The 25,095-nt window shown below is 41.0% G+C and overlaps 1 long non-coding RNA gene across 1 annotated transcript; it reads left to right on the top strand.

The window, feature by feature from the left end:
• Positions 1–512: 512 nt before the first annotated feature.
• LOC129147857 (uncharacterized) lies at positions 513–24,052 on the top strand. Its single transcript, XR_008555078.1, has 4 exons — positions 513–614; positions 4,029–4,129; positions 5,146–5,233; positions 23,806–24,052. It is a non-coding gene; the product is annotated as an uncharacterized LOC129147857 (long non-coding RNA).
• Positions 24,053–25,095: the final 1,043 nt, after the last annotated feature.

The raw sequence follows: 25,095 nt of genomic DNA, 5'->3' as shown, positions 1-25,095 counted from the left end.
GCTCTGGGCGGCGTTGTAGACGGGAAGAAAGGCTAGGAAGTTGCTTTTGGGACTCTAGCCACCCAGAGGCAGCTTTAAAGAAGTTTCTGTAGGAATGGGGCCTTCGCAGTCCTATTGGAGAGCAGCAAGTCCTCTATGGAGACCTGGATAGATAGCCTCATTTCTGCAGGCACAGCACTGAAGGTACAAAGACACACATCTTTCTCTCACGAAGTGTACGGCCTATGGGGAGTAGATACATAAACGATGCAGTGTTTCAGCTGTCCCAGAGGCCCACACCAAGATTGGGGAGGAAGGGTGGTTCGGGTTGGACTGAGACCCGTCCAAGGCAGGCCTCAGAAGAAGGTGATACCTGATAGAAGAATTGTTCTGTTTTGAGTTCAATTATGAGAAGATCACAGTGCTGCTGCTTCTGTTACTGCACCCCACAGCTCCCAGACATATAAGACAGACAGCAGTAAAAATACAACGCAGAGATTCGTCAGAATTCCTTTCCGTTTTTGTTGTATTTATCCATGGAACACATACTAAAAATCACCACATTTCCAGAGGGAGAAGTAGGAGATAAATGGAGTAAGGCTGCCCATACTCTTCAAGGAACTGGAATCTAACAGGTGAAATCACAACTTATAAATTAAAGCCATACATTAAAATCTCATAAGAGTGGTACAAAGCACTGGTGAAGTTCAAGCATAATTGGTGTAATATAAGCAGGGAAGGAATTGTAGGGATGGGGAGGCGGGGAGGGGAGCATCTAAGAAAATTAAGTCTCATTCTTCAACAAAACTGGTTTTGTCTCTGTCAAATTAGGGGTGCTTACGGTACTCCCAAATGTGACGCCCGTTAGATAGATAAGTCTGTCTGGATCTCAGAAGAGAGGTCTGAACTAGGAATCAGATGGTAATTGAAACCAAGGAGGAAGTCTTTGAAACCAGGTGTTTGTGGAATAAAAGTAGGAGTAACCAAAAGATACGGTACTTAAAAACCTCCAAATGTAGTAACACTGAAACCCAGCAACGAGTGCCAGTGATGATCTTTAAAACGATACACAGTATCCCTTGTATATATGCAGTTTTCTAAAATGTCTAAATGTTTTGTACTCATATACCCAGCAAAGCATTAAAATACAGGGTGTTGTGTGTTGTTGTTTTTTAACAGATGTTATTAATTAGTTTCACTGACCTTAGGAATTAGTAAGATTAGATTTATGACATCCTACGCCATCTGGATTGTAAAATGAAGCCTAAAAATAAGATGAGGGTTACAGCAGATAGCTGACAAAGGGTCTGCCTACTCTAGTTCCTCAAGCAGCAATTTTCGTCTTTTATCTGCTAAGACTCACACGACTGATATTTCCACGTGAGACATACTCCCATTGAAGAAGGTATATCAGAACACAAGTGTAGTCATTTCAGTACCTGTATTTTTTAGGTAAATTATTTTCACACTTAGAGGTAATAAGTTGTGTTTTCCCACCACAGTGGTGACCTGATGACTTGAGTGTCACTCCGCCAGCAAGGTTGCTCCCTGGACAGGACTATATTTTGTATTTTTTTACATTTCCCCCAGCATGTAGTAGAGTGCCTTACAGAGAGTAGGCATATCTTTTAAATCTAAATTTTATTTTGACAAAGTACTTGATTAATTTTCAGAGGTTGATAGGCTTTTGACATGCCAGAAGGGACAGCGGACAGCAGAAAAGACACTAGATCCACTAAGAGGAAGCTAGTTTTGTCTGCTTTTGTACTTTTTACAGCAGCATTCTGAAACCTTTTGGTGTTGGGGAAAGTATCACCAAAAAGCTCACCATCATATAAGCTCACCATCTTGTTCTCTTTTAAGAAGTACAGTATATTAAGCATATTTTAATAAGGATTTTAAATGCTAATCCTGAACCTTCAGGAAAAGATAATGTTGTTGGGTGCATCTTTTAAAGAAAAGATATGTAATACACTTTTGAAATGTTTTTATACAAAATGGTTAATTAACATTTTAAAGTTTATATAATGCAGAGTTAGTTTGGTTACATGGGAAGTTCACTTATGGAATATCTCATGTGCAAGAGTGTTGTTTAAATGAAGCAACATTGTATTTATTGCAATATTTTACCATTGCTATCATTTGGTAAGCCAAAGAATTTTCGTAAAATGAGATACAAATGTTGTATTGGAAGCAGACTTTAGATAGACTTACAATTAAAAGCCCTTATAGTCATACACTTATGCACTGTATGGCTGTATAATAGGTTCATGCTTACAATTTTGAACACTTGTTTAAAATTTGATTTCTCATCAACACTTTTTATTTTATAGTAAGTTCTGGTAATTTTGCTCTTTTCTTCACATTCCCTACAAATCCTGTCCTGCTTGAAACAATAGATTAAAACCAGACTGGCAGTTGGGGAACACTTTCTATTGCAACCATGTGTGTCAGAAGAAAGGATTAGGTTTCCTTGTCCAAGAACATCAAGGGGAACCTCCACCTCTGCAGACACACCTCTGTTCCTCAGTAATGGAGAGTTTATATCTAGTTAGATTTAAATGGGATAAGGAAAGAGTTTAAATCCACTCCCAGCTCCAATAGTATAATCAGCCCTCAAGACTCAAAGTATCCAATTTTGTTTCTCTAATTTAATTCTAAGTGTCAGGTTGATATTAGATGCTGATCAAGGTAATGGAGAGTTATCCTACACATTTATTCACTTAAAGAAGAATTTTGCAGAATGCAGAGACTAGATGGCATCTGTGTTCAAAACTTACTTAAGGCACAGCCATTCCCCTCTGACCTTTAATTGATATTGCATATGTTTTTAAAATAGTGGCATACATCCCACAATGCAAGCAAACCCTTCTTTTCATAATTTTGGGTGCAACTATCATTCCCTGGTCATGCTGTCTTATACTTGATTCATTAAAAGGACTTAAAGTGAGGCAGAGTCTGCCCTTGAGTGAGATAACTTCCAAGAGTCTAACTATACGAGAAACCATGATCATGATTTGGAGATTTGTTCTTTCTCACCTTTGTCTTAATTCTAATTCCACCCTAATTTTATAGCTGATAAAGCTAGTCCAAAGATATCAAGTATCTTGACAAAAATCACACTAGGAATTAGAGCAGGAATAGAAAGAACTTTAATTTCCAGACAAGTGACCTGCTTTTTCTTTTCTTTTTTTTTTTTAAGACATTTTTATTGATTTCAGAGAAGAAGGAAGAGAGAGAGAGAGATAAAAACATCAATGATGAGAGAGAATCACTGATTGGCTGTACTCCCCACACTGGGGATCGAGCCCGCAACCTGAGCATGTGCCCTGACCAGGAATTGGATGGTGACCTCCTGGTTCATAGGTCGGCGCTCAATCACTGAGTCACACCAGCCATGCCAGATGAGCACCCTACTTTCAGTGACAGCTCTATGACGCCGAGTAGTTCCAGCCAGAGCTGGTCCAGGGGAAAGGCTTCACAGAAACACACATCCTTGGGCCATGCTTCATCCCCAGAGCGAGAAACGGCTAACTACTAAAGGGCTGGAAGTGCAAATTATAGCCCTTTCTTTGTGTGAGGAGAATCATCAGAGGCTGACTGGTCTTTGGGAAAGCTACTTAGGGGTTTTCAGGGAGGCATTATAGTACTAGGACCTTTCTTCCTGGAAGATGTCAGCTAGCAAAGTTAAGGGAGAAACTGGGTGATGTATATAGCAAACTAGAAATTTTCTCAGAATACCTTTTCCTTAAAATTAGGGGCCAAGGCCATCGTTGTTTTTTTTCCAGATTTAACTTCTTACCTTAGGGACTCTATCCTACTCTGCGATGATGGTCATTTTGACTGGGGTTGGGAGGTGGTGAGAAGGGTGGGGAGAGTCAGAGCAGACCTGGGTGAATAATTTGCCTATGTTGATCTTCAGAGAACTGACTCCATTCCTTCTGGAGTCCTTAGGGTGCAGGATCACGAGGAGAATGGATTACATAGGATGTTTCAGGCCCTGGGATCCCTGTTCATATTGAATGTTTTCTCTCGATACTCTTTGTCAGATTGCCGTTTCGACAGCAGAGTACAAGTCTTCAGAGAAGATGGAAAGTTGCTCCCTCAATAAAGTGTAGGTCTGGAATGGAAATAATACTTTTGGAGAAAGGTAAGAGACTATTTTCGCCGAAACCGGTTTGGCTCAGTGGATAGGGTGTCGGCCTGTGGACTCAAGGGTCCCGGGTTCGATTCCGGTCAGGGGCATGTAACTTGGTTGCGGGCACACCCCCAGTTTGGGGGGCGGGTGCAGGAGGCAGCTGATTGATGTTTCTAACTATCTCTCTCTTCCTTCCTCTCTGTAAAAAATCAATAAAATATATTTAAAGAAAAAAAAAAAGAGACTATTTTCAATATCCCCCATGCCCACTGTTCACCCTCGGTCTTAAGACGTGCTCCATGGAGGAAGTGGAGCTTAAAAACTAGCTAATTAAAGTTCAGAAAGAACATTTTACTGTGTTGTCTCTGCATGCCAGACATAGTAATTAGTTTATGTGTGCCATGAGATGAAAAAGGTTGAAAATCACTGTGATAGACCCATTACTGATCTCTGTGAACCATTTAACCTATATGTACTTTTTGTGAAAAGAGTAAAAAATAACAGGGCTAGATGACATACATTGTAACTCTTGTGGTTCTAAAAACTAGTTTCTGTTTGGTTCCAAATTAGATTCATTTAGAGATGCAAAGATAGATATTACAGTCAGGATCCATATTGCAAAGCATGTCACCTGAACTCCTGTCCATGTCAGGTGTGTGTGTGTGTGTGTGTGTGTGTGTGTGTGTGACATGCAGTTGAGTCAGTTCGGACCCCTGGTGACCCTATGAATGAGTGATATCCACAGTGTCCTGTAGACTCATGCCTATGGCTTCTTTTATAGAGTCAATCCATCTCATAGCTAGTCTCCCTCTTTTCCTGCTGCTTTCTGTTGTCCCCAGTCTGACTGTCTTTCCCAAAGAACCCAGCTTTCTCATGATGTGCCCAAAGTAAGACAGCTTCAGTTTTGCCATGGCAGATCCCGAGATACAAATACTGAGAAGGGGTCGCAAAATTTTCTCAAGACGGTGCACCACGCAGCTACTCTCAACCAAGTAAAACTGCCCCTCCGTGTTATCTTGTCATGGCAGCGTTCGGTGTATGAAGGACAGAGAATAGGAAACTTTTCTCACCCAGCTGTGAGCAGGAAGTGGCTTTCCACAGATCTCTCTGCAGAGGGTAAGTAGGAAGAGCGTCTTGACCTATTTTCATTCTCTCCGGCTACTTTAGGTAGCAGTGCCTTAGTTCCAACTCAGCTGTGTTGCTTTCTGTTGTTTCTCAGAAATGTACTCGTTATTGTGTAATTGGCCATCACAATGATTTGTATGACAGCTGCTGATCCCTGAGAGTTCCAGGAGAATGTTATCCAATAGGTTCTGTGGTCTTTAGGAGAGGAATATAGCCACTGTCCCCCCACAACTTGGCAGGTGTGGGGAATGAGGTGTGTGTTGGGGGGCGGGGGAGGCAACAGCTCTGCTTATCTCTTCCCACCCTCTGATCTTCTGGTCTTTTGATTTCTCCATTCACTGAACCTCAGGGCAAAGGAACTTGTTTATCTGAACCATAAAGGTCAGTCCTTCCCCCTCGCCGCGCCCCCCCCCCCCACCATCCCCCAGAAGCACAAAACAGGATGCAAAAATGGTAGATAGTGGATCTGGAAGGCCAGATGGAAATATTTAGGACAGAACTAGAAATATAACTGTGAAAAAAGTGATAAAAATCTGAGTAGTCTTAGGATAACTTTCTAACCAGGCATTAAACTTGAAGGCAAGACCACATTTTCATCTCTGACCAAAAGCGGACCTGACATCAGAGGAAAGCGCGATAAATATTGGCAGGTTGATTAAATGAGCAGATGAACACATGTGAGGAGAAAGAGGGAGGTGTGCGGTGAGATATTTTAAAGATAGACAGTGCAGGGAATTGGGGGGAAAATTTTAAAGCCTAAAATAATCCCTGGAAACATTTTCTAAATCTCTGATATATGCTTGCTTTCTTGTGGTTTGCTCTTTCCACTAAAAAGCAGAATGCATAAAATATTCTGATTAGTCGAGGGTTATTACTTAGGTTCCAACTAATGTTTTATATATAAATCTAAATTACTGCTTTTCCTTCATTCTGCTTCTCTTTCTGTTTGGTCAGATCCCTGTGGGAGGGAGCAGCATTCCTGTGGTGGGTAAAATAATTTCTATGGAAATTATTCAAAACACAATTTTTGTAAACACTATGTGAAGATATGATTTATTTCTGGATTCAGCCCTTTCTCTTGCATCATCTCCCTATTTATCATCAAGTTTTCTGTTTGCCAACATCCCTCTTTAAGAATTTGTCCAGCCCTGACCGGATGGTTCAGTTGATTGGAGCATCGTCCCATACACCAAAGGGTTGCAGGTTCTACTCCCAGTCAGGGCACATACCTAGGTTGTGGGTTTGATCCCAGGTGAGGGCACGTATGGGAGACACCTGATTAATGTTCCTCACATCTCTCTCTCTCTGTCTGTCTCTCTGTCTGTCTGTCTGTCTCTCTCTTTCTCTCTCTCTCTCTCTCTCTCTCTCTCTCTCTCTCTCTCTCTGTCTGCCACTCTCCAAAAATCAATAAATACATATCCTCAAGTGAGGATTCAAACATTAAAAAATTAAAACATCCATACCAGTTTTGCATCTAAGAGGATCAGCTTCCATTAGGAGGGTTGAGACAATGGGAAGCAAGACAGAAGAGAAGAGACTGCATTCCAGGAGGTAGCAGGTTCCTGAAAAGAACACAACTCAATTCCCAATCCCAACTCTGCCCTAACTAGCACGGTGACACTGGGAAGTTTTTAACTTCTCAGCCTGCTTTTTATCTTAAAAAATGGGAGTGGTTGAACCAACTGATTATCACGGTTCCAGCCCTTAGTTCTGTAATTGTGTGCTCCTGCAGGTGTCCCATTTTTAACCCAAGGATCTTCCAGTACTTGGACGTAACACCTACAAGGCTGACAGGTGAAACATCCTGCCCTTGTGACAGCTGGTCCTGCTGGGACCTCAGTGATTCTTTACTTGTAACGTTGTCCAGACTGTGTCTCGCTAACCTAGTATTGGAGAAATTGAACCTGAACTGTGACTAACTTGGAGAGAGCATTGTTAGTGAGAAAATCATTAGCTAATAAGCAAAGGTAGAATAATGAGTCTTCTAGTATTACCATATGCTTTATAGGGGGTGTTTGGGAGCTAGTGCCAGAGGAGAGAGCCTGGAGGCAGAGTAAGAACTGGACGAGATGGGAGAACCATGTAAAGTTTGTTAGGCAGAGGTGCCAATACCTTTTTATTCATTCATACAATTCACTCATTTAAAATATTTAATGCATGCTTACTGCATAAAACTAAAGACTAGAAAGGTAATCTTGTGTCACTACAGGTACCACATATACTTCTTTTTATATGTTACCATATGTATTACCTTCTTCTCTTGGCTCTAGTTGCCTAGTTCCCACTCTGAAACCTCAGAGACAAATGGAATTGGAAAGCCAGCATTCTTCTCTCCCTCCTTCCCTCCCTCCTCCTTCCCTCCCTCCCTTCCTCACTACCATCCTTCTTTCTCCCTCCCACACCTACTATTCACCTGGACAGCTAAGGTACTGAGGATCCACAGAGGATAAAGACATGGATTTCACCATGGAGAAGCTGAGGATAGCGAGGAAGATTTTTTTTGTAAAATCGTTAAGCTATAACAGGATAGCTGTCATTCTAGAGCACAGACATGGTACTGTAAAGTCCCCCAAGTTTTAAAATATTAGCAATTAGATAACAGTATGAGTCCACAAGTTCACAGACAGAACAGGCATGCACATTTCAGGGCCTCTCTCCCAGTCACAGGCACAGCTCCCACACCAGCCCTGGCTACACTTACCAGTTACATTGTCACTGCTAGTTTCACCTCAGTAAGAACAAGGCCCACATGCCTAGGGCACAGAAGGTCACAGGAAATGGGACTGGGGTTTCTTCTCAAATAATAACATCCCTTTAGAACTTATTTTATCTCTGTTATCCTTGGCAACCAGGGAGGAAAGGAAAAGAAAGGGCTCTCTAGCTCTGATGCTTACTGTGTTAGGAAGATCCCACTCCAATCCTGGTGCCACATTTTATTGTTGTTGTTGTTGTTAAAAAATAAGGTATCACCCTAGCCGGTTTGGCTCAGTGGATAGTGTCGGCCTGTGGACCACAGGGTACCGGGTTCGATTCCAGTCAAGCACATGTACCTTGGTTGCAGGCTCAATCCCTGGCCCTGGTCGGGGCATGGGCAGGAGGCAACCATTCGATATGTCGCTCTCACATCCATGTTTCTCTCTCTGTGTATCTCCCACTCCCTCCCACTATCTCCTAAAATCAATGGGAAAGTATCCTCGGGTGAGGATTAACAACAACAAAAAAGTAAAGTATCATTTCCTAGAACACTCAATTTAGCTCTCGCAGATTCTTAGACGTTTCCACTGTCTGACATTTAACATGATGAAGTGGTGGGGTGCGGTGGAGTAGGGACACGTGATGTTACTAACACATAAACACAAACACCGACTCTCCAGGGCTTGCCTTTCTGTTATCGACTCATCTAGCAAATACTGAGTGCCTGTCATGTGCCGGACACCGTGCTAAGTGCTAAGTACACAAAGCTGAATAAGATCTCCACGCTCTCTGAGATCACGATTTAATGGGGGAGACTGAAATTAGCAAACAGAATTTCAGGGAAAACATCTTTGTATCAAGAAGATCTTTTACTTTCCTTCAATTCACACGTTAGAGGCAGTCCTGGCTCCCCTACCCGTTACTTGAATGACTTTGGGCAGGGTCTGCGCCCCAGTTTCCACATCCAAGAATGGGGGCAAAGGGTAATGAGCTGCTCGGGTGCCCTTACAGCTCGGAGATGAGTGCTGAGCTGGAATTTGAATTGGAAAGAGGAGCAAGGTGCTCCTAAGAGGGATAACTGCATGAAGGAAACCTGGGTCTGTAGTTGAACAAGGTGTACAAAAAGGTGAAGGTCAAGAGAATAAGGTATTAACACATCTCCCTGCTTCCATCCTTGTCCCCTTCAGTCTGTTCTCTCAATCAGCAGCCAGAGGAATTCATTAAAATGCATGTCAAATCATAGTCTCTCCTGTGGCTTTCCATGTCACTGGGAGAAAAAACAAGTCCTTACCCAAACCTATAGGACCCAAGTGATCTGCATTCTTCATGCCAGCCTCCCTTCCCCCAGCCTTGCTCTGCTCAGGACACACTGGTCTCCTCACCCACCGCTCAACACAGAGCACCATCTAATATATTTTACTTAATTCATTTTTTTTCTCCTCTAGAATGTAAGCACATAAGAACAATGACTCCTGTCTGTTTTATTCTATATTCCTTAAGTTTAGCATGTGTGTGGCTAATAACACACTTGTTGAATGAATTTCCCCAGTTTACCGATAAAGAAACTAAGATCCAAAGAAGGAAAGTGTATGAGGTCAAGTGTATGAGACTGTTCTTTAGAAGAACAGTCCGAACCAATAAGCACTTAGATCTTCTGTCCCTCTGCGCCCCCTCCTCCCCCTGGCTCTGTGGCAGACAGAATAATGGGCTCCAGAATAATGGGCTCCTAATGCCCAGAAACATGGCAAAGGGACTTTGCAGATGGGATGAAGTTAAGCATCTTGAGATGGGGATGATCCTTTTGATTGTTGGCTTAACTTCTGGCTTTTTTTTTTTTTCTCTAAGTCTCTTCAACTCTTTAGATTTATTGAGTCACTCATTTATTACTTCATTCAACCAGCATTTACTATATGTATTGATCTATGTGTTTTAGCAAAAGAAAAAGGAAGGATATGAAAGGGGAACTTTTACATGTCTATAATATTTTTTAAAAGCAGTGGAATTAACAGAGTATCTTTTACTTTAATTTGAGGATTCCCAGCATTTTTTAAATTTAAAAAATAGAAACAAATGTTTTCTGAGAGATACTGTGAGCCAAGCATGATGGCAGACACTGGAGATAAAGAAAATTCTTGAACTATATATACAGTTTAACAGGGGTGGCAACTGAACAGAAATTATCATAGAACACAAGTGTCACTTTGGCCTTGGGGTGGAGAGGTGGCAAGTAGAGAATCCCAAAAGTAACATCTCAGTTGAGTGGTCTGATCAATATCAAGGTTTGGGCCCTTTGGGCTTGCCTATCCCTGGCCATGGCTGTTTTATGGGTGCCTTTTCCTTCATCACTGCCTCCCACGACCTGGCATGACACAGGCATTTTTCAGGCCCTTTCCCAGCCATCTATTTAGAGCCAGCATTCTGTGCAGCTCACGAGGAGTCAGAGCCCATGAGGAGATAAGGGAGGGACTTGGAAGAAAATATGATGAACAAGGGCAAAGCCAAGAGGCAAATATGCATGTTTTCATTTGCTTTCCTCAAACAGGATGCTTTCACACCACTTTCTATAATCCAAACAGCATGTTTCTCCTTAACATACTGTGACGATGTGATGGCTATCGATTGTAAAGCCGGAGGAGACACCTTCTTCTCCCCAGGTGGGGTTAGCACCCCTCCTGGTGCTCCGTCGGCACCCCACGCTCCCATATTTCATAGGGTCCCTCACCCCTTATCCCATCTCCTGACTTGTCTTTGTTCTCCACAGACCCCCTAAGATCCTCCTAGAACAGCCAAGAAAGGCTCAATAAATCACTGTTTCATTGGATTGAATAGAACAAAACAATGTAGGTACTGGTTTGGGCACATTTTGAAACATCTGAAGTCAAACTCTCATCTTGGAAGACTGGAAAATGGTTTTTAATTTTAATCGATTGTTTCTAAGAAAACATAAAAATGTTCCCACAATTCTCCAATAAACATTCACCAATGGCATTTCAGCTTTATTTGACAGGCTGAGGGGTGGTGGTGCAGACTGAATACATAAAAACACACACCACATTTAATTGCCCTCTAACTTGTGGTTGTGTATGAGAAGGAGCACGATATATGAGGGAAAATGCTTTGAAAACTCTAGAGTGGGTTGCAGATGTTTAGGGTTTCCCACAGCTGCAACAGAAACCGCCCATTCCCTCAGTCCCTTGCAGACTGAGGCCGACATCTGTGTTTGGATGGTGGGAGGAGTGGCAGTTCACTGCACAGAGCATTGACTTGTTCTGGGCTCAGGCAGATGGCTTTCCGTCGCTGGAGTGGGTCAGAGATGACGGGGGAAGTACTTAGGCTTTGCCTTCACTTAAGCAGCAGTGCAGGATTTCAAGAAACCTCTGAACAATAACACTGTTCAGGTACCTAGTTAAGGAGGGGAACTGTTGATTAATTTCTAAAAGTCAAATCACACCAGTGACAGCAGCACACCCTGGTGCCATTTCATACCATTCCCGACTTCTCAGAAGCAGTTGACGCTAGTTTCTTCTCTGGCAGGGACTGCTGGCCCTGGCTTTGCATTGGTCCAAGGAGCCGGCACTTTTCCAGCGGGGGTTACAAAATACTTCTAAATATTCTAAACATGATATTAAATATTCTTTTTTTTTTTTTTCATTTCAATATGCCATCCAGCGCTTTTAGCAGATGTTAGTGCTGTGGAATGACATGGCCAGCCATCCTCTGCTGCAACTCTGAGGTGCAGCTGGGGCTCCTCAGAATAAGATGCCGTTGGTCCTGCAGTCCAGTGCTACCTGGTTTTCACCTTGGCCAGCTCTGAGGGTCAGCCGGTACTTACCTCTCTGTGTGGCTGTAAATATTTTATAGGTTCAAGGTGGTCAGACGTTATTTCATAAAGCCTTAGTGAAGCTCTAGTCCTCATGAGCTGCACTAGAACTTAGTTTCGTAAGTTCTAGTGAATTCTTTTTCTGTTGTTTTATTTATTTTTATTTTTTGTATTTGTAATTTTTCAATTACAGTTTACCTTCAATATAATTTTGTATTAGTTTCAGATGTACAGCATAGTGGCTAGACAATCATATACTTTACAAAATGTTCTCCTGAGCCCAGCCAGTGTAGCTCAGTGGTTGAGCATTGACCTATGAACCAGGAGATCATGGTTCGATTCCCAGTCAGGGCACATGGCCAGGTTTCAGGCTCGATCCCCAGTTGCGGGTGCGCAGGAGGCAGCCTATCAATGATTCTCTCTCATCATTGATGTTTCTGTCTCTCTCTACCTCTCCTTTTCCTCTCTGAAATTAGAAACAAAAACCAAAATGTTCCCCCGATATTTCCAGTACCCACCAGGCACCATACATATACTTATCACGATATTATTGACTATATTCCTTGTGCTGTACATTTACAAGTTCTAGTAATTCTTAATTTTTCTCTAGTAAAGACTGGTCAAATATTCCCTGATAAGAAAGTAAATAAACATGCATATCTCACAACTGTAATTTTGGTATGAGAAAACTATTTTCTGGTCTCCAGGGTTGAGAAAGTAAACAAACAGAACAAATAATTAGTAATGGTCGGATCATCGTCAGGGAGGCAGATGTTGGGCACATCTCCACCCCAAGCAATCCACTTCAAATCTCCTGATCTCGTCCTTTTTGCTTAAGCGTATCTTGGTGTGTTGCCTGGAGTTTAAATGTGTTATGATAGCACAACAAAGAATTATGTAAGATAAAGCCCAGCTTGCTCACCGTGTCCCTTCTGGGCCTGCTATAACTTAGACAAAACTCAACCGTGTTTCCTCTGGTGTGTGGAATGGCTGCTGAAAAGGAAAGATGTAGAAAAAAGAAAGCTCTTGGGACAAGTGGGAAATGAAGGCATCATGATCTGCTTAACGGGGAACTGGAACTAGAAGCCATGCCCAAGGACTTGGAAATTGATTATTTAAAATACCTTTTGTTTTCTATTTTAAAAAGAATACATGTACAGGGTAAAAAAAAAAAAATCACATTGTAAAGAAAAATACAAAACAAGGGGTCAAAGTTCTGTTCTCCAATATCCTACCCCAACTCCGGAATCCCACTCCCAAAGAATCACTGTTAGCCGTTGCGCATCCTTCCAGAAGCATCCTCTGCATAGTACAGAGATGCCACTAATATCCACATGCTTTCCTTTCCAACAAGCTCTACAACTTCATTTTTTCTCTTATTGCATTAAGCATCTTTTACATATCAGTAAACATCAATATCTCAGTTTAAAAGAAAATTACAAGCTTCATAGTATTCTGTTGAGTGAGAATATCATTATCTATAATAATAAAAGCATAATATGCAAATTGACCAAACGACCAAACAGCAGAACGACTGTCTGGACGACCATGCTATGACATGCACTGGCACCAGGCCAGCCAAGGCGGGTGTGATGCGATTGGTCGGGGCCGGGGGTGGGGTGGGGGGGGGCGCCATTGCCCTGCAGAGGGAGGCCCAGGTCACCCTCTGCGGGGCAATCGATGGGGGGGGCTCTACGATTGACCGCCCCCAAAGAGGGAGGCCCAGGCCACCCTCTGCACAGCGATCAATCACGGAACCCTGACTGAGTGGGTGTGGCCTCCCTCTGCGGGGCAACCAATAGGGGGGCTCCACAATTGATCACTCCGCAGAGGGAGGCCCAGGCTATCAGCCAGCAACGCTGTGGCAGGTGTGTGGGGCCAGCGATTGCCCCACAGAGGGAGGCCCAGACCAGCCAAGCGATCGCACCCCACGCCTGTCACCCACAGAGGGAGACTACCAGTGGCAGGGGCTGGGAGGTGCAGCACCACACAGATGGCAAGCAGCAGCAGCGGCGGGGGTGGGACCAGCTGCCAGCAGCCGGGGGAAGGAAAGCCCCAATAGGCCTGATCTCGGCCAGACCTAGGGACCATACCTGAGAGGTCCCGGACTGTGAGAGGGCGCAGGCCGGGCTGAGGGACACTGCCTCCCCCAGCCCCCGTGCACGCATTTCATGCACTGGGCCTCTAGTCTGTTTATACAGTCCCTTTTCTGTCAACATTTGGATTATTTTTAAATCATGACTGTTGCAAACAAAGCTTCCATGAACATCTTTGTGAATATATATTTGTACATATAAGAAAATAAATCTTAGTATCTGCAGGGAAATTTTTTTAAGTGGAATGACTAATTTTGAGTTTATATATATTTGCATCTTGATAATTATCTCCTAATCTATCACCAAAAACATTAACCAATGTATATACGCAACAATAGTGCACAGGAGTGTTTTCCATTAGCGACCATCACTGGGAATTTGTTCTTATAAATAACCTATAAACACTGTCATAACTTACCTCTGGGGTTCAGGAAAAAACGTTTTGCTTTTATAGACATCTGTACTATGTACACTTGATACAGTGGCAGTGTTTTCTTTTGTAATTAACAAAGATTAAATAAATATGGAACTCTTGTTTGGCCCAGCCTGCATGGCTCAGTAGTTGAGTGTCAACCTATGAACCAGGAGGTCACGGTTTGATTCCCAGTCAGGGCATATGCCTGGGTTGTGGGCTGGTTCCCAGTAAGGGGTGTGTGGGAGGCAGCTGATCAGTGATTCTCTCTCATCATTGATGTTTCTCTCTCTCTCTTCTCTCTCTCTCTCTCTCTCTCTCTCTCTCCTCTCCCCCTCCCCCCCTTTCTCTCTCAGATCAATAAAAATATATTTAAAAAAAGAAATAGGGAACATTTGTTTGTAACTCTTTTGGGAATAAAATTTTACTTGGAAAGTAAAGGCTAGAATATGAGACTATTCATTAAAAGAAGACCGGGAGAGAGCAGTTAGAGGCAAGAAAGCAAGGCAGGGGAAGGGAGGAAAGCTCTTTAGTACAGAAGAATGTCAATTCATTAATGTAGAAGGAATGATAAAATTACAAATTTACCATTTTGCAACCATCCATGCAATGATTGAGTCAAATAAAGATCATCAGCCCTAACTGGTTTGACTCAGTGGATAGAGCATCAGCCTGCGGACTCAGGGGTCCCAGGTTCGATTCCGGTCAAGGGCATGTACCTTGTTTGCAGGCACATCCCCAGTGGGAGGTGTGCAGGAGGCAGTTGATGGATGTTTCTCTCTTATTGATGTTTCTGACTGTCCTTCTCCCTTCCTCTCTGTAAAAACTCAATAAAATATATTAAAAAAAATAAAGATCAGTGGTGGATGTTAACTAGAGTATAGGGGGGATCATTTTACAATATATACATACTAGAGGCCCGGTGCATGAAATTCGTGCAGGGGGAGGGGGTGTCCCTCAGCCCAGCCTGCACCCTCTCCAATCTGGGACTCCAGGACTGCTGGCTCCCAACTGCTCGCCTGCCTGCCTTCCTGATTGCCCCTAACTGCTTCTGCCTGCCACCCTGATCACCCCTTAACCACTCTGCTGCCAGCCTGATTGATGTCTAACTGCTCCCCTGCCAGACTGTTTGCCCCCTACTTCCCTCCTCTGCCGGCCTGGTCACCCCTAACTGCCCTCCCCTACAGGCTTGATCGCTCCCAACTGCCCTCCCTTGCAGGCCTGGTCCCTCCCAACTGCCCTCCCCTGCTGGCCTGATTGCTCCCAACTGCCCTCCCTTGTAGGCCTGGTCCCTCCCAACTGCCCTCCCCTGGTGGCCATCTTGTGGTGGCCATCTTGTGTCCACATGGGGGCAGCCATCTTGTGTGTTGGAGTGATGGTCAATCTGCATATTACTCTTTTATTAGATAGGATATTAAATCATTACATTGTACATCTGAAACAGATATATTATGTCCATTATATCTCAATAAAAAATGAAGACTAAAAAAATCAATGTTGAGCTATAATTGGAGTGCATAATATTCATACATCTCAAAATATTACATCACAGATGCTTATTAATTACAAAGCAAAAGATATCTTTACAGTGGAGACATTCCACAGATGCCACTTACTTAAGTGGTTCAAATTAGCATCACCAAAGGGACAAATGCCACTAGGTGTATCTGCTGTGATGCAACAGGAAGTGTGTATAACCCATGTAGTATATGCGCCCAAAATATTTAACCTGTACCCAAATTTGAGGCACCAACCAGACAAATCCAGATTGTTGGACATCTTTCAAGACTACTGGCATAGGCCTTTAAAAAATATCAATGTCATAAATATGTTTAAAGTCTAGGGGGAGGACTATTTTAGATTATAGAGATAAAGAGACTTGAAAACTAAATGCAATGCATAACACTTGATTTGATCCCGGATTGAAAAATAGCAAGAATAGGACAGTATTGAGTCAATTAAGGAGATTTGAATATAGGCTGCATATCAGGAAATATTATTGTATCAGTGTTAACTTTATTGGTGTGATAACAGCAACATGGAAACAGAACAATCAATTTTTTCAAATGCATGCTGAAGTACTTAGGTTTAAATATTGTGGTACCTGTAACTTACATCAAATGGTTCAGCAAATAAGCAACTGCTTGAAGTTTTATAATTTTAGGATTTACATATAGATGTATAATCCATATTGAGTTAATTTTTGGTATATGGTGTGAGTTATAGATTGAAGTTCCCCTTGTTGCATATGAATATAAAATTGTGTCAGCACCATTTATTAAAAGACTATCTTTGCTCTTCTTAATTGCCTTTGTACCTTTGTTAAGAATCAGTTGATCAGACTCTCTGTTCTGTTTCATAGATCTATTTATCTTTTTTGACACCAATACATATTGTCTTGATTACAATAGTTTTATCATACATCTTGACGTCAAATAGTGTAAGTTCTCTAACTTTGTTCTGCCTTTTCAAAGTGTTTTAAGTATTCTAGGGCTTCTTTATTTTCATATAACTTTTCAAATCAGCTTGTCAATTTCTATAGAAAAATGCCTGTGGGTATTGATTGGGAAAGTATTGAATTTAGAAGTCAACTTGGAAAGAACTGACATCTTGACAATATTGAATCTTCTGATCCATAAATGCAATGTATCATTCTATATTTTAGGTCTTTTAAAAATTCCCTTAGCAATATTTTGTAGTTTTCAGTATACAGATATTAAACATCCTTTATCAAGTCTATCCCTAACTATTTTATATTTTTAAGTTCTATTATAAATGGTATTTCTAAATTTCTCATTGTTGCTAGTGTAGAGAAATACAATTGGTTATTGTATATTGATCTTGTATCCTGCAACTTTACTGAACCCACTAATTAGTTCTGATAGCTTTTTTGTTGCTTCCCCAGGATTTTCTGCATAGGTTATCATGTCACCTGTGGTGGAAGGCAGTTTTACTTCCTTCTTCCCAACTGGATACCATGTATTTATTTGGCTAGAACTTCCATTATAATATTGAATAGACGAAATGGGGCAGGCATCTTTTACTTATTCCTGATGTTAGAGGACAAGCATTTAGTCTTTCACAAGTAAGTATGATTATTAGCTGTAGGGTTTTTTTAGATCGTATTTAAGTTGAGAAAATTTTTTTCTATTCTTAGTTTGTAGAAGCATTTTTAAAATCACCAATAGATACTGGATTTTGCCGAATGCTTTTTCGTCTATCTATTGAGATGATCATAGATTATCTTTTAGTTTTTCTTTTTTGTCTCTTAATATGTCTGAAAAAGTATTTCACTTTAATTTTGAAAGATATTTTTGTGGACTACAGAATTCTAGTTGAATAGTATTTTTTCTTTGAGTACTTTAAAGATGTTGTACACTATCTTCTCTCTTGCATAGTGTCTGACAAGAAATCTATCATCCTTACTGCTATTTCTCTGTATGTAGAGTGTCATTTTTCTTAGGCTTCTTTTAAGATTTTTCCTTTATCACTAGTTTTAAGCAAATGGATTATGTGCCTTCGTGTAATTTTCTACATGTTTCTTGTGCTTGAAGTCCATTCAGTTTCTTGGGTCTGTGGGTTTATAGTTTTGATCAAGTTTGAAAATACTTTGGATATTAGTTTTCAAATATTTTTGTATGCCTCCCCTTGCCTTTTTTTCCTTAGTGACTCCAATTTCACACATATTGGACCGCTTGAAATTGTCCCATGGTTCAATGATGCTTTATTTGTTTTGTTTTGTCTTTCTTGTTCTTTTTAAAATCTCTATGTTTAATTTTGGATATTTTCTATTACTGTATCTCCAAGTTCACTTATCTTTCTTTCTGTGAAGTCTAATCTGCTGTCAATCCCATTCAGTGTATTTTTACATTTCAGATATTTTAGTTTTTATATGTAGAAGGTCATAACTTTATTTAGTATGTTCTATCTTTCTTCTAGTTTTGTGCTCCTATCCTGTAAGTTCATCCCTTAGTTCTAGATAGTTTCCTTAGTCACATTCTTGATCAGTTACCAACCAAAACCTTGAAGGGAACCCTTTAAACATCTTGGTTCTCTGTGCAATTATCTCCTGTGTAGTCCTCTGTTCTGAGAACTCTCGCCACATTGGCATACCTGTACTTCCAGTCCCATTGCCTCAACTCAAGGAGATCACTGGGCTCTACCCAAGTTCTCTCTGTGTGATGTCCTGGAAACTCTTCAGGAAGCTAGGCAATCCTGGGGGTCACCTCATTTGCTTTTCATCACTCAGAAATCAATGACCTGCTTATTTCCAATATCTTGAGAGCTATTGTTTCATATATTTGTCTAGTTATTTTTCTTTCTTCTTTTAAGTTATTTTACACAACTGGGTAAATATAATTCTTTATACTCCATGTTGGCCAGAAGCAGAAGTCCCACACTATTGCTTTTATTCATTCTAAAATTACCCCTGAGGCAACCTCTAGCGGGTCTGCCTTCCTGGGCATTCAAGTTATGTCCCACGCAATAATTATTGTTTTCGTTAGTGCTCTGGTTACCAAGTTGAATATATTTTTCTCCTTTTCCCTCTGACTTTTAACATGCAATTTTATGGTATGCAGTGTTTCTGAGGAATGAGTGTATTGTGGTATAGTGTTATAACCTGTCCAACTTAAGAACCTATGCTATGGTTGGCATATACTTTAAGCAAAAGCAAAGACTGCATAAAGAGATACTTTTACGAACATTTTCAAAAATGAAACTATATGGTCTGATCTTCTAGGGCCATTTTTATTTTGTATAAGTCATTGTATTTTCCTTTCCTTTAGTTCCCATAGCTCCTCCAAAACTTTTGCTGATTTGCTATAATAGATTTATTGACAATTCAGAAATATATTGTTATTTTCATTATTATGATTATTACCAGCTATTATGTATTGGTTGTCTATTGTAAGTTAGGCACTCTGCCAGGCACTTGATACAATATCTATTCACTCTTTATTAGGATGTATATACTTTTTTTTAAATCCATCTTTATAGACAAGGGAATGGATTCAGGGAAGTCAAATAACTTGCTCAAGACCCCATGGCTAGTAACTGGTATTATTAAGATTCCAAAACCAGGTCTGTCTGATTCCAAAGCCCAGCTCCTCATGTTGCTTCATGAATCATAACGGAGCTTGGTGGTTCTTTTCTCTAACGGGAACTCCCTTATTTTTCTTTCATTCTCTTAAAGAAGAGAATAAAAAGAAAGTAATTTAGGACAAGACAGTTTAACATGCAGCAGAGCAGGTCAAGTAAGTACGCATCTTGAGTTTTCTGAATTTACACACAGATTGTGTTCAGGGTGATTTCACTTGGCTGTCTTATACCTGAACACCAGGAATACATTATGTTCCATAAACACAGTAAACTGAAAATATGCCAGAATCCCTTATTTCCTTTTAAAATAACCTTTGCAGTTCCTACCAAGAGACAGGTATATGCTTTTTAAGCACACCCGGTTTTATTCAGTCTTGACAGGAAGTGTATTTCACCTGGAGTCCCTTTCCTAGCTATGCATGAGCTTCTCTTAGGAAGGACCTAAACTAGATGAAAAACTGAGTTTTGATCTCATATAGATTTCTTCCTTGGCACATTTTTTTAAGATATATTTTTTTATTGATTTCAGAGAGGACAGGAGAGGGAGAGAGAAATAGAAACATCAATGATGAAAGAGAATCATTGATCGGTTGCCTCTTGCACACTTCCTATTGGGGATTGAGTCTGCAATCTGGGCATGTGCCCTGACCAGAAATCAAACCCATGACCTCCTGGTTCATAGGTTGACACTCAACCACTGAGCCATGCCGTCCAGGCTCATCATTATTTCTTAATAATGTGGTATGGGCTGAGCAAGCATGTTCCCTGGAAAAGGGAGAATAAAATTATAGTGACTTCACAATGGGGCATTTCATTTTCCCACATGTTGCTCCTCCACAACCAGGGAACGGATTTTCATGTTACTTGGGGGCTGGGTATGAGCCACTGGGGGCGGGAGGGTTGTGAACAGAAGCCTGTCAGTGGAGGGAGTCCAGGAACAGGAGTCCAGAATGTCCTCACCAGGGGAAAAGAAGCCTGGATCCATGGGCAGGGCCTATAGTTTATCTGAATCGCAGTCAAGGTTTAGCATCAGGTCATTGGTGCCTATCACTGTGGTCAGAAGGGATTATTTTTATTAAGCATTTTGTGTTTTTCCAGGGACTTGCCGTCATTAATCATTTAACTCTTGTTCCCCAGGAGACTTCTGTGAAGTGAATGGGAAAGAAATAACTCGATTCTTATTTTACAGATAGAGAAACTGAAGCATTTTTGTCTACCACTATTACACACTGAAAGAGCTAAAGCCATACATTAGAGCTTGGGAGACCCAGGCCAGGAGTTTGATGAGCTTTTGTTCTACCACAGAAGTGAGGTTTTTTTGTTTTTTACACAAAATGGACATGCATATTTTTCATTTTGAAAGCAACATGATTGATGCTGAGGTGTAGCGAAGGAAAAATTACAACAGAATTCACTTCCTTATATTATATAGTCTGAAAATTGTACTGAGTTCCCACAAAAATTTTGGAATCCAAATATGCTATTAGGTTTAAGTAGTAAAGATTGTTAGGCATTGCTAATCTTGATCTTTCTAAGAGAATATAAGCAAACACATCCAATGTGGTTATGAATAGCCAATAGCAAGTTATAAAGGGACTTTAAGGGGATGGCATGGGGATTTTGCTGCCTGGAATTAATCTGGTGGGCTTCCTGGAGAGGGTGTGCTTTGAATTTCAATTAAAAAAACTATTTCAAAGATGGTGTGTTCTTCAGCCCAGATGCTTTGAAATGTCTTTCCTGTTTCTATGCAGTGTAAACACCACACAAAGAAAATTGTCAGGTATCACAAGAAGAAGGAATTGACTGAAGGTCCACAAGGGCACATTTCAGAGTAATGGAGAGGAAATGAAGAAGTTTTCTGACAGTGAGATCTTTCAGATCTCTTAACAATGAGGTAGTTCAAAGGGCAGATGGGTTAGAGTGGTAGGGGGAAGGGTGTCAGTGGAAGCCATTAAACCAAACTAGATAAAGCATAGGAGGATCAGCATGCCCTCTGGTGGGGCTGGGAAATACAGTGAGGGCCAGGACTAACTGACTTCCTTTGGAATAAGACAGACCTTGTATTCAAAGCCACTTAGAAGTTATGTGATTAAAGTCTCAGGTGCCTTTTTTAAAAATGGTATGATCTGCCAACAATTAAAGCTAAAAAACAAAGTAAACGAACAAGCAGAGCAGAAACACATTCATAGATACAGAGGACATTTTGACTGTTGCCAAATGGGAGGAGGGTTGTGGGGTGGTGAAAAAGGTGAAGGGATTAAGAAGTGCAAATTAGTTTGGCTCAGCGGATAGAGCGTCGGCCTACAGACTCAGGGGTCCCAGGTTCAATTCCGGTCAAGGGCATGTACCTTGTTTGCGGGCACATCCCAGTAGCGGGTGTGCAGAAGGCAGCTGATTGATGTTTCTCTCTCATCGATGTTTCTAACTCTCTCTCCCTCTCCCTTCCTCTCTGTAAAAAATCAATAAAATATATTTTTTTAAAAAAGGAAGTACAAATTGGTTGTTACAGAATAGTCATGGGGATGTAAAGTACAGCATAGGGAATATAGTCAACAATATTCTAATAACTATGAATGGTATCAGAGGAGTATGAGATTTATTGGGATGATCATTTAGTAAGTTATATAATGTCAGGTGTGTACACCTGAAACTTATCTAATATTTTATGTCATCTGTAATTGAAAAATAAAAAATGATTAAAAAACAAAAAGTTTTCAAGGGGGAAAATGGTTTGAATAAGACTAGCCTTATAAGTTGGTGAGTGAAGTAAAATAAAATGAAAATTGCTTACACCAGAGGCAAATTTGGGTTATATTGGGTCTGAGGCTTATGCATTATTGGAGACCTTCTTTAAAAAAAAAACAATACACAGTTTGTTTATAAAATTAGGTAGTATTTACTTAGAATGAGAAAAGATATCACAACAAATCACTTAAAAAGGTGCCCAACAAACAAACATCACAAACATAACAAATTCCAGTAAAACAACATGAAGTTTTAATTTATTAACTACCTGAAATACCTCTATGTTATGTGTGCGTGCGTGTGCACAAGTATGTTTATAAATACACACATACAGATATACATATGCTACATATTTTGATGGCTTCTTCACATGACAAAAAATTATATCATGTAAATATGTATGAAGAGAACAAAAACATATTTCAACTTTCCTCCAGTATGATTCATCAAACTTTATTTTTTATTATTGATAGTTTGGGAAATTTTTTTCAGCACCACAACTTGTTCCCTGTAACATATGCAAAATTCTATAATTGTTGTCAAATTTGGAAAAACTTCTATCAATGTTTTTGTTGTTGTTGTTTGGTGTGTGTGTGTGTGTATACATGTATACATATATATATATATATATATATATATATATTTTAATTTTATTATTATTTTTTACTGATTTCAGAGAGGAACGGAGAGGGAGAAAGAGATAGAAACATCAATGATGAGAGAGAATCATTGATTGGTTGCCTCCTGCATGCCTCATAATGGGGATCAAGCCCTCAACCCCACAAATCGAACTGTGACCTCCTGATTCATACGTCGATACTCAACCACTGAGCCACTTCGGCCAGGCTCTATCAAGGTTTTAATAAAGAGTGGTAAGAATTAGATAAGTCTTCCATGGACTAGCTTCTGATTCTGTTTCTCTTCCACTATCCTCCTAATTTCGGGGTTGGGCATTGTAGGACACATTCACATCCCAGCATGACATACCTTGCTCTCGCAGCTCCCTGGATGAAGAAGCAATGACAGTGATAGGAGTGTTTCTAGAATTCATTCCCACAACCAGGTGGCTAGCAACCAACCATACACAGAAGTGATACGAACCACATAATATATCCCACTCCACTCAAGCTAAATGTATCTTCAACTCAACTCCAAAATCAATCCATACAAAGTGAAATGGGACAGAGGGACAGTCAGGGCAGTATTAACCAATTGGTGTTAAATACCTTAGTTTTATAAACTTTACAAAAACATATAACTAGGCCCACACAAGGATAGAGCCCCCACCAGAGACTTGGAAAGGTCTCGTGCCATTAGCTTCATAGTCGCCTGCCTCTATGTGTCATATCCACGTGCTGAGGAGTTCTGTCCTTCACACTGGCTAGTCTTGCTGGAAGTGAGCAAGATGGCGGGGGGGCTTTATGGTTACAAATTCAGGAGATTCCCCAAAGACAATGACTTTCTAACCACAGAGATGTTACAGGTCTCCTTCAGCAGTGGTGAATCTAAATGAAATCAAATTTTGAGGATCTGATAGTGGCATATCAGAAAGAAACTTTTTGGTTTTTTTTGTATTTTGCTGTCTTCTTCCCCCAGAATCAGCTGGTTATATTTTAGTTCAAAAGTCCTCTTTTCAATTATTGTGATTTACCTGACTCTGAACTCTTTCTCTCTCTCTCTTTTTTTTTTTTTTTAGAAAATCCCTCTTGGAGCACCTTGATCCCTTGGAGCGTCATGGAACCCGGACGGGGTGGAGGTGAGCTGGTTAAGTTTGTGAAACCTGCCCGGGGGCCACTCCACCTCGCCCTGGCTAGAGATGCTTTAGAGGCTGGTGCGAGCAGCAGTTGCTGTTTGAGACAGGGGCCGAGTGCTGGGGTGGCCATTCCAGAATGTAGCCCCTCAGAAGCGTGCTGCCCAGCCTTGTAAGAAGGGTAAAACAAATAAAGCTGCCGCCTATTTGGAACATACGCCGGCTCCTTCCACATCTGCAGGACATTTAGCTCCTTGCATCTGGTAATGTTTGTGCAAATATAATTCCATATTCACTAATAATTCCTGGGGCTAAAGGCCCCCCCTTGGGTAACCTTGTTAATATTCTCTCAAGGCCTGGTGTGAACGCCTCATAGCATTTTGATTAGAATTCAATCTTGTGTTTTTTTCCCCTCTCTGTCTCTTTTTCCCTCTCTCCTCTCATACTTTTCTGGCCCCTGGTTTCCTGGCCACCCACATCAGGAGACATTCTCCTCCCTTCCACTCTCCATTCTCAGTTTCAAGGAATTTCCTTGTGTCAAAGGCAAAGTGTGATTGACATATTTTCCCCCTCTTAAGAGCAGTCATCTCAGTGTTTGATTTAACCATCTCCTTATGGGGCTCACACCATCATTACCTGGGTGAAAAAGAGACCCCCTGCTCACCCTCAAGCTCAAGCACCAGGCTCAGACCCACGTACCTTCGTGTTTTATATTTTTTATAGACTTTTAAATTGCTGCTCTCCTTCCTTTTTTCGTACTTTTTTTTTTTTTTTGGTTGGCACTAGAAATGATTCCCTGGTGCATTGTACCCTGAGCCGTAAAGAATTTTAGTTATCCGCAAACAGGTAGACCAGCTGCCTCCTGCCAGTGTCCTCTGCCTGCCAAGAATAGCATTTGCTGTTCTTTAGACCTGGGAGAAGGAATGGATATATGCGTTCTCTCGATTTGAATTCACCACCTCTGGCCAGGTTGTATTCTTTGGGTCCTTTAGTCTTACCGGACCAGCTTATTTGTCTTTCAAGAGAAGAAAACAGAAAACAAAAACAAAAGCAAATTAGCCATAGCATGAGAAATTAAATTTCAATCCAGGAAGAATTTCTTGGCAATGAAGTTCTCAGTGTTGGAGTGATTCTGGAATGCATGCACAGGCTCAGTCCGCCGTAGCAGCGAATCACTGTGGGTTCAAAGGGTTTCTGCCTGAAGGGGATGAACTAGATGACCTTGGAAGGTCACTT

Source organism: Eptesicus fuscus, chromosome 22, assembly GCF_027574615.1.
Source record: "Eptesicus fuscus isolate TK198812 chromosome 22, DD_ASM_mEF_20220401, whole genome shotgun sequence".
NCBI lineage: Eukaryota > Metazoa > Chordata > Mammalia > Chiroptera > Vespertilionidae > Eptesicus > Eptesicus fuscus.
This window is presented reverse-complemented; position numbering and strand designations above follow the sequence as displayed.